This window comes from Amblyraja radiata, chromosome 19 (genome assembly GCF_010909765.2).
Source record: "Amblyraja radiata isolate CabotCenter1 chromosome 19, sAmbRad1.1.pri, whole genome shotgun sequence".
In the NCBI taxonomy this organism is placed as follows: domain Eukaryota; kingdom Metazoa; phylum Chordata; class Chondrichthyes; order Rajiformes; family Rajidae; genus Amblyraja; species Amblyraja radiata.
This window is the reverse complement of record NC_045974.1, coordinates 32,681,555-32,697,063: the sequence shown is the minus strand read 5'-3', so window position 1 is coordinate 32,697,063 and position 15,509 is coordinate 32,681,555.

Sequence of the window (15,509 nt, the reverse complement as noted above, 5' to 3'; positions counted from 1 at the left end):
TGATGTTGTTGTTCAGATGCTATGATTACAACGTTCTCCATCTCTTTCCTGTACACTGTCTCATCATAGTTGTTAATCTGGTTGACAACAGTGGTATCATCAAAGAATTTAAAGATCGAGTTGGCATTGTTGTAATTCCTACTTCAATATTATGCTTTTCTACAGCCTGTGAAGAGGCACGGTGAACTATGATTGTCACCAACAGTCACTTAACCTTTGGGGTGGGAGATTGCAACCTTCACGTGGTCCACCCTGTTTCGACTAATGCAATCAACCCAATGTGCACAAACAAAAAGATCAAACAGAACAAGTTGGCCTACAACTTTAGGCTGTGCACGCCATACGCAAGAAGAAGAAGAAGAAGAAGAAGAAGAGGATCTTTGATTCTCGCATAATGCCCTCCAAATTCAGGGATAAAAAGCCATTGAGATTGCATGAAAGCATTATGGAGGGTACAGCAGAGAAACCAACCATTTCCCCATCAAATTCAGATCAACACTATTCATTCATTGGCATTTTGTTGTCACAATATTTGTTTTATAAAGTTTATATTTAAATGGGATTTAGATGCTTTAGTTCCCATATTATAAATAGACTTTGGAGATTATAGAAAAGAACACAAAGTGCTGGAGAACTCAGCAGGTCAGGCAGCTTCTCTGGAGAACAAGGATAGGTGACGTTTTGGGTCGAGACCCTTCTTCAAACTGTACTTCTGTAGAGATTATACCTCTGCATTGGCTTCTATCATATCTCCACTCATTCTAAACCTGAGGCAAGTCAGAGACTCCGTGACCAAAGGTCGCCACAGGAGGCTAAGTAGAGTCCATGTTTCAGGGTTCAGATTTCGATCATGGATTACTACTGAAGGACCTTTGCCAAGATGAAGAAAAGTAGGTAAACACAAAGACTATATCTAATAATTATTGGATCTGTACATTCACCTGAATATTAGACATGTTAAGGCAGACATTGAACCTACAGTAAATATCATGCAGAAAATCCAACCACAACAACTCCTCTTCACATTGTGATCACATTGTGTCTGGAATCCCACAGACATATACAGTATGAGCACATTAATTGCATTACCTAAACACACAGTTGATAACTGACAGTATTGAGCATGTGCTAACCTGAAAGCATGTGGTAATATTTATTTTCAATACATCACTTTAAAACCAATTTATTTTTGACATTTCGAGAAAGCTCTCTGAAGTGTCTGCTAATTTAAACAGGTAACTAACTATACAATTGCCTCAAGGTTAAAAAGACACATGCCTTGTTTTAAAAAATGCAATAATATGTTCTGCTAATAGCAAATATGAAAGAATTATGGGGTGAAAATGATGTGTAGACTTTAAGGTTCATTTGTTAAAGCAAGATAGTTCCACAAAATTAGTGTTTTAAAATAGGTTTCAGGTTATGTGGGCTTCATCAGAATATTTATTTCAATACAGATTTGCTTTAGTTAAACAATTATTAGAAATCTTGAAGCAAATTTTCCAATGAAAATACTTCAGATTTACCTGGGCCTGCTGGCCTTCATATTTAAATAGGCAGTAACTCGGTACTCTTGAATGGAAGTGAAAAATCCGCCTTCCACAAAGCTCAGGACCACTTTAAGACCATCTGATTTTATCTCTGATGCCAGGCTAACTCAACACAACATATTTCTCAATTCTAATTGAATATACATGAATATTGCTTTCTATTCAAATATTTTCCTTTAAATTGTGACATGGATAATTTCACTCGCTTGATATAATTTGTTATCGTGCCATTGAAAGGAAGGATTTCAATCATTATATATGATGGATTGATTTATGAATAGAAGATGGTTTCTGAACATTTGTAAATTATGATGGATTTGATTGCAACAATTGGCCATCCTGGCAATCCGAGAATCTATTTGGAGTAACTTTTTTTTAAATTCACCCTGGCTGTGGATGTCACTAGCTTTGCAAGCACATTGTCCAGTCCTAATAGTTCTTTGGTCTGAGTGGCTTGTTAGGTGATTGAAGGTCATCTCATTTGTGGGTCAGAGCCACATGTAGATGAGAACAAAATGAAAGTTAGCAGATCCCCTACCACACAGATATTTTCAAATAGCAACGTTGGCTTAAGTTATCATGACTGTAACTAGCCAATTGTTTAAAATGCATTGATTTACTTGAACATCCATGGTAGGATTTGAACAGTTTAGTTTAGTGATACAGCATGGAAACAGGCCCTTCAGCCCACTGAATCCACACCGACCAGCAATCACCCTTGCACTAGTTCTATCCTACACACTTGGGATAATTTACAGAAGCCAATTAACCTACATATCCACATCTCAACCTCATTCTCCTGCCTTCACCCCATAACCCCTGACACTCTTACAAATCAAGAATCTGTCAATCTCAGCCTTAAAAATATCCCTTGATATCCATCTGTGGCAATGAATTCCACAGATTCACCACCCTCTGACTAAAGAAATTCCTTCTCATCTCCTTTCTAAAGGTACGTCCTTTTATTCTGAGGCTATGACCTCTGGTCCTAGACTCTCCCACTAGTGTAAACATCCGCTCCACATTCACTCTGTCCAGGCCATTGTCACAGCGAGAACGTGCAAACTCCACACTTGTAGCCAATATTAAATCTGGATCTCTGGTGGTGTAAGGAATCAACTTTACTGCTGCAGCACTGTGCTGCCCCTGCTTTATTCTGATGTAATCCAGGCCTCTAGATAATAGTCCAATAAGAACCACTTATGCTGCCTATGAAAAATGAAAGAGAAAATGAAGCCAGCATTCTGAAAATATTTGGAGCTGTTACAGAAAGCAAATTCTAGGATACAGTGTAAAATCAAATAATTTCTCAGTATGGAAACAAAAACTTAACAAAGTTAAGATTCCTTAAAGAAATTCACAAGGCAAAGCCGACTGTGATGCTACTGAATATCTGTGCAAAAAATTGTGGTCATAGAGTCATGGAGTCATCGAGTGATACAGTGTGGAAACTGGCCCTTTGCCCAACTTAGTCCATATCGCTCCAAACCTGTCCTATCCATGTACCTGTCAAAATGTTTCTTAAATATATGGATAGTCACTTCAACTACATCCTCTGGCAGCTTGTTCCATACTCCCACCACCCTTTGTGTGAAAAAGTTACCCCTCATATTTTTATTAAATCTTTTCCCCTTCACTTTAACCTATGGTCATCCATATATTATCCTTAATTCATAAATCAGTGACTCAAAATGAGTTTGGCCTTGTGGCAAGTCTGGGCCGCTAAACCAGGTGATTAATAAACAGTAAGAGAATAGTCTGGATTTCTTAACATTCAGAAATACGGGTGAGAAAACATGACTCATTTTTCTGGCCTCATTCTTAAAGGGCCTGTCCCACTTAGGCGATGTTTCTGCGGACTGCCGGCACTCGCCTGAAAAAACGGCAACTGGAACAGCGACTGTCAGAGAGAGAGAGAGACAGAGACAGAGACAGAGACAGAGACAGAGACAGAGACAGAGACAGAGACAGAGACAGAGACAGAGACAGAGACAGAGACAGAGACAGAGACAGAGACAGAGACAGAGACACACACACACACACACACACACACACACACACACACACACACACACACACACACACACACACACACACACACACACACACACACACACACACACACACACACACACACACACAGGGGCCAGAGCAAGCGGGGAGCGCTGTTTGAAATTCACACGGTGCAAAGCCAAGGTGATACAGACACACACCGCGATGAACAGGAAGGTTAAGACGGCTAGTACAGTGTACGGTAAGTCCTGTAAAAAAGGGGGGAAGGGGGGGAAGAAGGGGGGAGAAGGGGGAGCAGGGGGAGCAGGGGAGAAGGGGAGAAGGGGAGAAGGGGTGGAGAAGGGGTGGAAAAGGGGGTAGAAGGAGTGCAGACACTTTTAAGAAGCCAGACAACTTTTAATAAGCCAGAGATACACAGCTGTGAAGTTTGGCGGGCATTTAACATTACCAGTCGGTTATCCTTGGTTCTGAAAACTCGTGCTTACGTTTTTTTCCCCCATTGAGCCAATGAAAATACTCGGTCAGCAAAGGCGATTAACTGAAACTACCTACAACTACAGGATTATCGATTTGCTCAATGGCGACCAATTTTTGGTCTCAGAAATTTTTTCGACATGTTGAAAAATTTGTGGCGACCATACTGAGGCCGCGACTAGTTCCCAGAATGCGGGAACTCCTCGCGACCATGAAGGAGACTCACCAGAGACCACCAGCGAACATGTGGCGACCATGTGGCGATGATGTGGCGAGTGCAGAGTCTCCTGCACTCGCCTAAAAAGTCGCCTAAGTGGGACAGGCCCTTAATGTAACCACCACTTTGCAGGTTTGTTTTATTTGCCTTTAAATGTCAACTTTGTAACATTGATAATGTTCATTTCAAAGCAAATCATAAACAGATTTACTTTTGTTTATGAATCTGGTGTACATGAGTGAAATGGCACTCCAAAGTAGTCTGCATGAAAAGGAGACAATGTAATCATACTTGATTCTTTTGCTCATCATAATGGCAATTGATTCATACTTATAACTGCCTAACATATAAATTTACATCAGGGATATAAAAATATATGTAAAGTTAGTCCCTTTGCCATCCAAATCAATACAGCACTTGAAGATTGAACCTGCCAGGGGCATTCTGAATACTGCAGGCAACAGCATAAAATAATAAATTATTTCCCTCATCATAACTGTAGAATATGTTACCTTTCTTTTCTCTTTCAACTTGCTTGATAATGGATATTTTCTCACCCTTGAGGTCTGGGCAATTCTGAATGAATTTTTTTTAGAATTTCTGGCCATTGCTTGGTTTTTTAACCTAGCAATGACTAACAGAAAGGTTGAGGAGAGGTAAATCGGCAGGAATGTGGAGGAGAAAGTAACGTGCACTTGTTTAGTGGTTAATTCAGCTATAAGATAATATTTTTGATAGAACTGAGTCTATGTTGAGCAATCTGTAGGGAGGTGTCAGGAGATGGTTGGTGCTCCAGCTGCACGATTTAGTGTAACATTCACCAACTTTGGTCTTGATAATGCTTCAATCCATGCCAGCAGTGCCACATCTTAACATTGCTATCTTATATGGGAGTTCACAATCTTTGAAGAAGTGCATCTGCTTTTTGGGTAGCACGGTGGAGCAACACAGACCCGGGTTCGATCCTGGCTATGGGTGCTTGTTTGTACGGAATTTATACATTCTCTCCGTCACTTGCGCGGGTTTTCTCCAAGAGCTTCTATTTCTTCCCGCACTCCAAAGACGTACAGGTTTGTAGGTTAATTGTCTTGGTATTAAAAAATGTAAAAAACTGTCCCTAATGCGTGCAGGGTATTGTTAATGTGCAGGGATCACTGGTTGGGGCGGACTCGGCGGGCCAAAAGGCCTGTTTCCGCGCTGTATCTCTAAACTAAACTAAACTCCTAGAAACCTTTGGCCTACTATCTCAAAAGTGGAGAAAGAGTTGTGATGATGTTGAGACTCTCTATAATATGCATCAGGAAGCTGCGGAAGGCACGCACCAGTTCACAAAACTGCCCACTGGCCCACCCTGTTGGTCGCCTCCTCCTTCCACCTGTCAAAGTGTTTGCCACTCCCACACTGGCCTTGTGAATCATCTCTGACACCACAGAACTGGGGTAGAACAAATCAATCTCAATCCCAAGAAGAGAGGAAGAAGAGAGCATTAATCATATCTAATGGATGAGCCTGGGTTGCCAAGAGTCTCAAAACAGAGACACAAGCAACTACAGAGGCTGAAATCTTCAGCTAAAAAGTGCTGGAGGAACTCATAAGCCAAGCAGCATCTGTGGAGAGAAATGGACAGATGACATTTCGGGTAAGGACCCTTCTTTAGATTTTGTCATTAAGCACGAGTGTTTGCTGGTTCAACAGTTACCTTTTAGTTTTGTTGCGGAGAGCTCAATACTTCCAATACTATAATTGTTTAGGGAATCCTCTCAGAATAAATAGTGAAATCTAACCAGTTCTCTGCTGAGAAGCTGCAGCATCGTTTTCCACACATCTGGGAATTCTTGTATTCTTGGCACTTTCTAACCTAATCCTAACATCCCTGTTGTTTCCCAAATGGCCGATGATTCATTTTGTCAAACTATTTGTTTCCTCCTGCAGAGGTCTCTATAGTGTGTGTTGAAAGTTTAAACATACCTTAATGGGATTCAGCAAAAGTCAATTACCAAGCAACGTTTCAGGATATTTCTCCCCTGTGATGAAGTTGAAAACTGTCGTGGTTTAAATGCATGGCTAGGATTCCCTCCACAAACTGGGCAACATAACATAGAGTACAATCAATAATTAGCAAATCTGATGCTTGAACTTTATTGAGTTGCCTCAGAAATTGAATATTCTGGGCACATCATACTGGATTTCTAGAATGACGAAGGAAGTATTGATTTACCAGTTCCCTCTCATGCAATGTTATTCAGCTGCAGCTCAGACGACAGCTTTACACAGGTTTTAATTCCACATCAAATCCCTGGAGGTTCAACAAATCACCCGGCCGTTGCTCCATAATACCAGGTACAATTAACCTTCGAACAATTAACATCAGATGGGAACAGGAATAATACAACCGGACCTTTTAAATGGAGCTTAAAAAACTGTTACGGAAATCTCAGAAATTATGAGGTCTAAACCAGAAGCTTAATTTGAAATCTGCGACACTTCATTACATTTAATAACACAATACTCTCCCAATATAATTACCATCAAGTACTATTCCGCGTGGTGATCTAATCTTGTAAGTATTGTTCAAGAAACATACGAAAAAATTATATTGGATTACTAAAGAAGGAACTTTGCCAAGATGACGAAAAGCAGATAAACACAAAGGGTAAGTCCAATAATTATTAGCTCTGTACATGCACCTGAATATTAGACATGTTAAAGCAGACTTAAATCACATGTCTTAAGTCATACCATAAAACAGGCTTGCTTATTGGTGTGGGCTTTCACATTGAACCTACAGAATATATCATGCAAAAAATCCAACCACAACAACTCCTCTTCACATTGTGATGACTGGAATACCAGACTTATATGAGCACATTAATTGTGGTACCTAAATACGCAGCTGATAATTGACGGTATTGAGCATGTGCTAACCTGAAAGCATGTGGTAATATTTATCTTCAATACACAGCATTAACACCAATTTATTTTTGACATTTGAGAAAGCTCTCTGAGGTGTCTGCTAATTTAAACAGGTAACGATACAATTGCCTGATTAAAGTGTTTTCAGTTGCACCTAGGCACATGGCTCCTCAAAGTTAATGTCTATTGCCACCTGTCTATTGCCAATGTCTATTTGGGGCAGCATAGTCATGCAGAGGTAGAGGTGCTACCATACAGTGCCAGAGACCCGGGTTTGATCCTGACAATTGTGCTGTCTGCATGAAGTTTAATGCCTTAAACTAGAACAACTTTTGATTATTGATTAGTACAGGTGTCAGAGGTTGTCCACCCACGTTATTTAGTAATTTGTACCCGTCATTTAGGGATGTTATATGAATTTAGGGATGTTATATGAATTAAAGTTTAAGCGTGTTGTTTTCTCTCTCTCCTTCAAGGTTAGTTCTTCTGTTTGCCTTTATTTGCGTCAGTTTTATTTAGTGTTATTTATCATGTTGTGGTTGTGGCTTTTGAATGATTTAAACATATCGGAGTTTTTAAATTCATATAAATTCAAAGCGTTGCCCGAGCGCCAAATCCCTTCAGCTGTACCTGCAACTGAAGTTACGGGTGGATTAGTAGACCATGAAGAGGCATTAACAGTTTGTTTTTATGTAGAGGGGTAATAGAAAAGGGCTCCTGACTGAATGATACAGACATCCTGACTGAAAATCACACCCTTCTGATCAATTATTTTAGGATAAGCCTTTCTAGAGAACATGCTACTTTTTGCTTTGCCCATTTAAAAAATATAGAATTTTGAAAAACGTCGCCTAGCCATTCCCTCCATAGATAGACACAAAATGATGGAATAACTCAGCGGATCAGGCAGCATCTCTGGAGAGAATGAATAGGTAACGTTTTGGGTCGAGACCCTTCTTTGGACCCTCCATAGATCCAGCCTGTCCTGCTGAGTTCTCCAGCACTTTATGTTTTACTCTTAAAATAAATCCGTGGTCCGTTGAAGAAACAACACGATAGATGACTCTGGAAGTGCAAGTTTTGCTGTACACTTCATATTGTAGAACACATCATAATACATCTTGAGTGATTTAATGGGGTTAGATTATTTTTTTTTAATCTGTTGTCTAGAATTAATCGATACCCACCCTATGTACCTTATATCAGTTTTAAATCAGTAATTCGATTATTTTGTTTTCCTATTTGTCAATTTTTTGTGCCTGATTATTTGGCAGCCAATCAACTGCTGTCTCTAAGGCGGTTACGTCCAATCACCGACCAGCTTCCCTTAAAATTCCCGTCCAATCAACAAATTGGTCTCCCGTCTAATCAGCCACTGTCTCCAAGGACATTGTGTCAAATCACATAATGCGCTGGTCAATTGGCGGCCAAGCAGACACAGTCTCTGAGGAGCGTTGTGACCAATCACGAACCAGCTTCCCTTAAAATTCCAGTCCAATCAACAAATCACTCTCCTCCCGTCCAATTAGCTGCTGTCTCCAAGGGCATTGTGTCCATTCACATAATGCAGTTTAATGGTAATTAGCAGCTACGGTAAAGGTTGGAAGCCAGCGGAGCTACTGACAGTCAGACGAGAGCAGGAGAGGTCAAGACAGTGTATAATCCATAGCACCTCAGTGTACAATTTCATAATACATACTAAATAACAGGGCTGACAGACCTTGGCTGGGAACCTGGGTCTCACCAAAATTGTTCCCAATTGGGCCCCGCACCTCTTAAGGCCGGCCTTGAATGAAAACTATGTAGAAATGTTGTTAATACATGCATTCTGTACATTTGTTAACTTAGAACAATGACTCAATAGTTCAAATACCATTGCTAGAATTATTCCCAATAATGCCTTAAACTAGAACAACTTTTGATTATTGATTAGTACAGGTGTCAGAGGTTATCGGGAAGAAGGCAGGAGAATGGTGTGAGGAGGGAGAGATAGATCAGCCATGATTGAATCGCGGAGTAGATTTAATTGGTCAAATGGCCTGATTCTACTCCTTTCACATGACCTTATGACTCCCTTTGAGATACAACAAATTGCAACCTGGAATCTGGAGCAAAACACAAAGTGCTGGAGGAACTCAGTGTGTCATGCAGCATCTATGGAGGGAAATAGACGGATGACATTTTAGATCAGGACCCTTCTTCAGACTGGAAAGCTGAGTTCCTCCAGCACTTTGTGTTGTCTGCTCAATTTCTGCCTCAGATATGGTCCTTTTCCTGCCATCCTTTGTTTATTGTGCAATATCCTGCTCACATAACAGATGTTTTGTGGCTACTTATCCTCCATGTGGTTTACCAGTTTTAATTCACTCACACTTCTGTCCTGGTGTTTTTGTGGATCAAATGTAAGCTGATCCACCATTAATATTGACCTCATGAAGTTGGCTTGTAAAATGATCTGTCCCATTCTGCAAGTTGTGAGACGATGAATAAAAATGCCCAGTTTCTCATGAAATTTGTCTTAACTTAAGCAAATTTGTATTAATGTTTAAGTGAAACTAATTATGGATACAATGGGATATTAATTTGTCATGTACAGATTATATACAATGTTATATAGGATGTTATATAGGAGATTATATAGGTTGCTTTGCACACTGGTATATTTTACGTGACATGAAATTAAAATTGGACTTATTAAAAATTATACCACTGATTCATAGTATTGTGTTTTGAGTTAAATGCAAGACAAATCCTAATATTTTGAGTGCTATAATTCTTTCCGGGGGAAACCAAATTTCTGGTAAAATACATTTTTAACATGGTAAAGTGTTCGAAACCATAACACAACATAGCCATTACTCTGATGGGAACAAGGAATTTCAATGCACCCTGGTGAGTATGATAATAATCTAATCTGATCTAATCCAATTTCAAACAAGTGCTAAGTGATGAATTTTGAGATGTTAAACCAGACCAATACTGGTGAATGGCAGGAGCCTGGGGAATGTTGTTTGACAGAGGGGGCTTGGGATAAAATGCATACTTCCCTGAAAGAAGTGATACAGGTAAGATAGGTGATGAAGAAGGTGTGTGGCATGCTTGGATAAACTGGATCAGTTTTCACTGTAGTAAAGGAGGATGAGAGGTGACTTGATAGAGGTTTATAACATTCTGAGAGGTGTAGATAAGGTAGATAGTCAAAGTTTGTCTCCGATGGCACTAGTGTTTAAAACTGAAGGGCTCAGTTTTAAGGTGAGAGGGAAGAGATTTAACGAGGATTTGAAGGGTGAATCTATCTCACAATAAGTAATTGGTATTTATAATAAATTGCCAGAGAAAGTGGTGAAGGCAGGAACAGTAACTGCATTATGGTGAAGGTAAGAACAGGAACAGTAACAACCTTACTCATAGATGGAAGATAGACACAAAAAGCTGGAGTAACATTCTTAAGGGGTTGGACAGGTTAGATGCAGGAAGATTGTTCCCGATGTTGGGGTGGTCCAGGACATGGGGTCACAGTTTAAGGATAAAGGGGATTACGAGATGAGAAAAACATTTTTCACGCAGAGTGGTGAATCTCTGGAACTCTCTGCCACAGAAGGTAGTTGAGGCCAGTTCATTGGCTATATTTAAGAGGGAGTTAGATGTGGCCCTTGTGGCTAAAGGGATTAGGGGGTATGGAGAGAAGGCAGGTGCAGGATACTGAGTTGGATGATCAGCCATGGTCATATTGAATGGCGGTGCAGGCTCGAAGGGCCGAATGGCCTACTCCTGCACCTATTTTCTATGTTTTTATGTAACTCAGCGGGACAGGCAGCATCTCTGGAGAGAAGGAATGGTTGACGTTTTGGGTCGAGACCCGTCTTCATACTTACTTGGATGAGCAACGCATAGACGGACATGGAATTAATGCAGGCAAGTAGGATTAGTACAGATAGGGTGATAGTTCGTATGGATGCAGTGAGCCAACAGGCCTATTTCTATGTTGTACAACTCTCTGACTATAAATGTTAAATGATTGTATCTCGGGTAAGCCCCTGTCCCACTATACGAGGTAAATCACGAGTTCTCCCGAGTTTTCTCCTGATTCAAACTCGTAGAATGTCTGTAGTGGGTCCGTAAGAGTTTCTGGATGTCTCGTAGCGGCTCGTAATGCTAACGGCAGGTACTCGGTAATGCTAACGGCAGGTACCCTGGTAACGCGTGAAGTTTTTTCAACACAGCGAAAAATGTCCACGAGTAAAAAAATACTTGTGATGAAAAAAATTGTTACTTTTTACTCTTAGTTACTTCGTGGGCAGATAATTTGCCGTCAACGAAGGAAAAAATGTAAGAATTCCGCCCAATGCGCTTTTAAAATTAGATGAAAAATGACACTGTTCACATTGAAAAATCACTTGCCTTAAGTCTTTCAGACCTACAGATACTGAGGAGAAAGGGTTGTTTTCTGTCCAGTTGCCATGAGTACAACGGAACACATGCCTTAATCAGCTAATGTCAGCACCGATAAAAACTAGTCATCTGGGAGTCATGATTTGTATATACTGTAGAGTGTGTGTGTGTGTGAATATATATATGAGTGTGTGAGTATATGGCTGCATAATTTTTATCATGTGATCAATTTTTCACTCGAGGCTACTCGTAGTTGGGTCAAGAGTACCTCGGGAGAGGAACGTAGGAGATCGTAGAATCAGAAGTCAACGGAATACGTAGACATACTCATAGGAGCTCGCAGGAGTTTGTGAACATACTCGTGGAAGGTCGTAGGAGTTCGTAGAATACCACGAGTTTGATTTTTTTTTACTCGGGTGAGCTCTTGGGTAAACTCGCATCGTGGGACAGGGCCTTTACTTGCTTTCGTATATACATTTGAAACTAACAGTGCACTTGACATAATGCTTCAATTGATATGGGTGATGGTATATCTGTTTCCAGTCTTCTGTTATCCACTTTATTGATAAAGTGAAGACTCGGAGCATCAGATAAGTCGGGACAATTTTCCCAGCCTGATCAAAAATGTCCATGAGTAAAATAATAGCCCCGAGTACCTACGGCTGGCATAACGAGCCACTACGATATATTCACGGAATCCTACGGCTTCCTACGGACTCGTTACGAACATTCTGCGAGTTTGAATCAAGGGGAAAACTCAGGAGAATTTGTGAATAACTTGGGAGAATTCGTAAATAAGTCGGGAAAGTGGAACAGGCCCTTTAGGCGATTTTTTGGGCAACTACAGGAGACTGCCGCAAAATTTTTAACATGTTGAAAAATTTCAGCGACAGTGGCGACAATTTTTGCTGTTGTAGGTTGTCGTAGGTTGACGTGGGTGTTGTCGTGGGTTGTCGTAGGTGCTGTCGTAGGTTGTCGCTTGGTGTCGTAGCATGCCAGGTGAATTCCAGGTCTCTGGCAGTCGCCTAAAGAGTCGCCTAAGTGGGCCAGACCCTTTAGAGTTTAGAGAAACAGTGTGGAACCAGGCCCTTCGGTCCACCAAGTCAATGCCAACCATCGATCACCTGTACACTAGTTCTATGTTATCCCACTTTTGCATCATACACATTAGGGGCAATTTACAGAAGCTAATTAACCTACAAACCTGCGCATTTTTGGAATGTGGTAGGAAACCGGAGCACCTGGAGAAAACCTACTTGGTCACAAGGAAAATGTACAAACTCCACATGGACAGCGCCTGAAGCGATCATCAAACCGATCTCTGGGTGCTGTGAGGCCACGGCTCTTGCGCTGCACCACCGTGCCGCCCATACTTGAGTTCAGAGAGTTTCCCCAGAGATTCTTCAAGAGAGAGTATCTTGAGAGATTCTCCTTAGTTCTCCAAGAGATAGATTCTCCAGAATGCCTGCTTGGTGTGCCGAATAAAAACCTTTTACATCAACTGCTTCATGTACTCAATCAAAGTCACAATGGGTTTTGTTTAAATTACTTCTTTTCAGCTACAATTGACATGATAGATTGAATGGCCCAGGTTTGTGCTTTGAATTTATAAGATACCATAACTCTCTCTGACTGTGTGCTATTTCTTATTTAGTAGAAGCAACATTCTACCTTTTAATTATCTTTATCATGTTACCTAAACTTGTTCATGTGATATACAGCACCACTTACTTTTCCTTCTTAAACCTAACCTTGAGTAGAAATAAAATCAGAAAATGCAGTTCTGGTGGCATTGTGGAAAGAGAAACAAGAAACAGTATTAATATCTCAGGTCACAGGCAGAGTACAATAGTTTAAATCATCAATATCAGGCCAGTTATGCATTTCAGTTGGTCCAAGCTTTCTTTGTCAAATCACTGTCCTTTTTTACTTTGCCAGTTCTATCTTCTCCAGATTGGATGAATATCATTCCCACGAACTTCCAGGCAATACAATAAAACTGTCTAAGTAGAATATTAATGTCACTTCATCTCTTTTTTTTTTAGCTTTGTACTCTAAAACTTCTTCCTCCAGTTTAATAAATTAAATAAAGAGATTGAGATTCCTTCGATTGAATTCTTCTTTCAAGGATACTCCTGAGGTGGGATTTCTTAGGTCTGGAACCTTGGATTGTCTTTCCCCAAAATCCAGCTGATGGTTTTCCTAATTTTAGGTTCTACCAGAGGCTAAAGTGGCTGTCCCACAGCGGCGACCTAATCCGCGAGTTCAGAAGAGTTTGCCCTCGACTCAAACTTGCAGCATGATCGACACGTGGTCCTAGTAGGTCCTATGAGGTCACTGGAACTCTCCTTCATGCTCGAGGGAAGTTCCTGTATCCTCGCGGCCTCAGCTAGGTTGAAAATGTTTCCACAAGTAAAATTTGGTCAGCATGGTTCTTTTTAACTCGTAGTGCAGTGAAGTGGGGTCGCTATTTAGTTACAGGCAGTCGAGGGCAGCCGTAGGCAATCTCCTTCGCTGACCGGGCATTTAGATTGGCTCATTGGAGTTTTCAGGACCAAGGAAAAGCGAACGGTAGGTAAAATGCCCGCTAAACTTTATTATACTTCGTAAAAGTGTCTTCACTCCTTCTCCCCCCCCTCTTTCCCCTTCTCTCCCCCCACCCCACCCCCCTCGCTCTCTAAAGGACTTACCGTACACTGTGCAGCCGTCTTTTACCTTCCTCTTCATCGCGGGTGTGAATTTCAGACATCGCTCCCCCGCTTTCCCTGGCCCCCGCCTTTGCAATGTGTTTGTGTGTGCGGTCGGTCGATCCAGCTCGCGGTTTCAACGCGGAAGGTCGATCCAGCTCGAGGCTTTCCAGGCCAGTGCCCTCGAGCTCGAAGGTCGAAGGCACTCTTCTTAACTCGCGGATTAGGTCGCCGCAGTGGGACAGCCCCTTAACTCTCAGCCTCCATTTGTCATCTCCTGAGTGTTGGAGTTAGAAGCAAACAATCTTTCTGAATGGACCACAAATTTGCTTCACATACGTATACTGTTTTTCCTGTGAAAAAGGCAAGGCAGCGCCTTTACCAACTCGGGCAGGTGAGGAAATTCAGAGTCTCTCTGAGGATCCTTGAATCCTCCTGTTCTGGTGCTGTAGAAAGCATCCTGACTGGAAACATCTCTATCTGGTCTGGCAACAGCTCTGCCCAAGACACCACGGGAACTACACCCCCCCCCCCCCCCCCCCCCCCCCCTCCCGCCTTTGCAGGACCTATACACCAGAAGGTGCAGATCCAGAGCCTGCAGGATCATGATGGCCCCCCTACCACCCCAGCAACAACCATTCCAGCTGCTGCGGTCAGGCAGGCACCTCCGCTGTCACGCAGCAAAAACAGAGGCTGAGACGGAATTTCGTCCCACAGTTCATCAGGACTCTAAAATCTGATCAAAATAGGCCAGTTCATTGGCTATATTTAAGAGGGAGTTAGATGTGGCCCTTGTGGCTAAAGGGATCAGAGGGTATGGAGAGAAGGCAGGTACGGGATACTGAGTTGGATGATCAGCCATGATCATATTGAATGGCGGTGCAGGCTCGAAGGGCCGAATGGCCTACTCCTGCACCTAATTTCTATGTTTCTATGTTTCTATGATCTTGATAATATTGGGCATTTTGGGTACCTGACAAAATGGAGGATTTCTGCTTTTGTAAAGCCTGCTTGACATTTTTGCAAAAGCTGCAAAGACCATGAGGATTATGGCTCCAGAGTGTCTGTGGCCTGGGACGAGGTTGATATCCAGATGGCCTTTAATTGTTAATATGTATGAGGTTTTGCAGAGGGAGCTAGGTCCTGCTGCAAATGCATGCTCAGGCTTGGTTGGGAAATGGATTATAATATTGTTGCTAACTATGTTGCATGGTCTTCACGCAGTTACTCGTGGAGGGTGTAGGTCAAGAAGAGGGGCCTTGC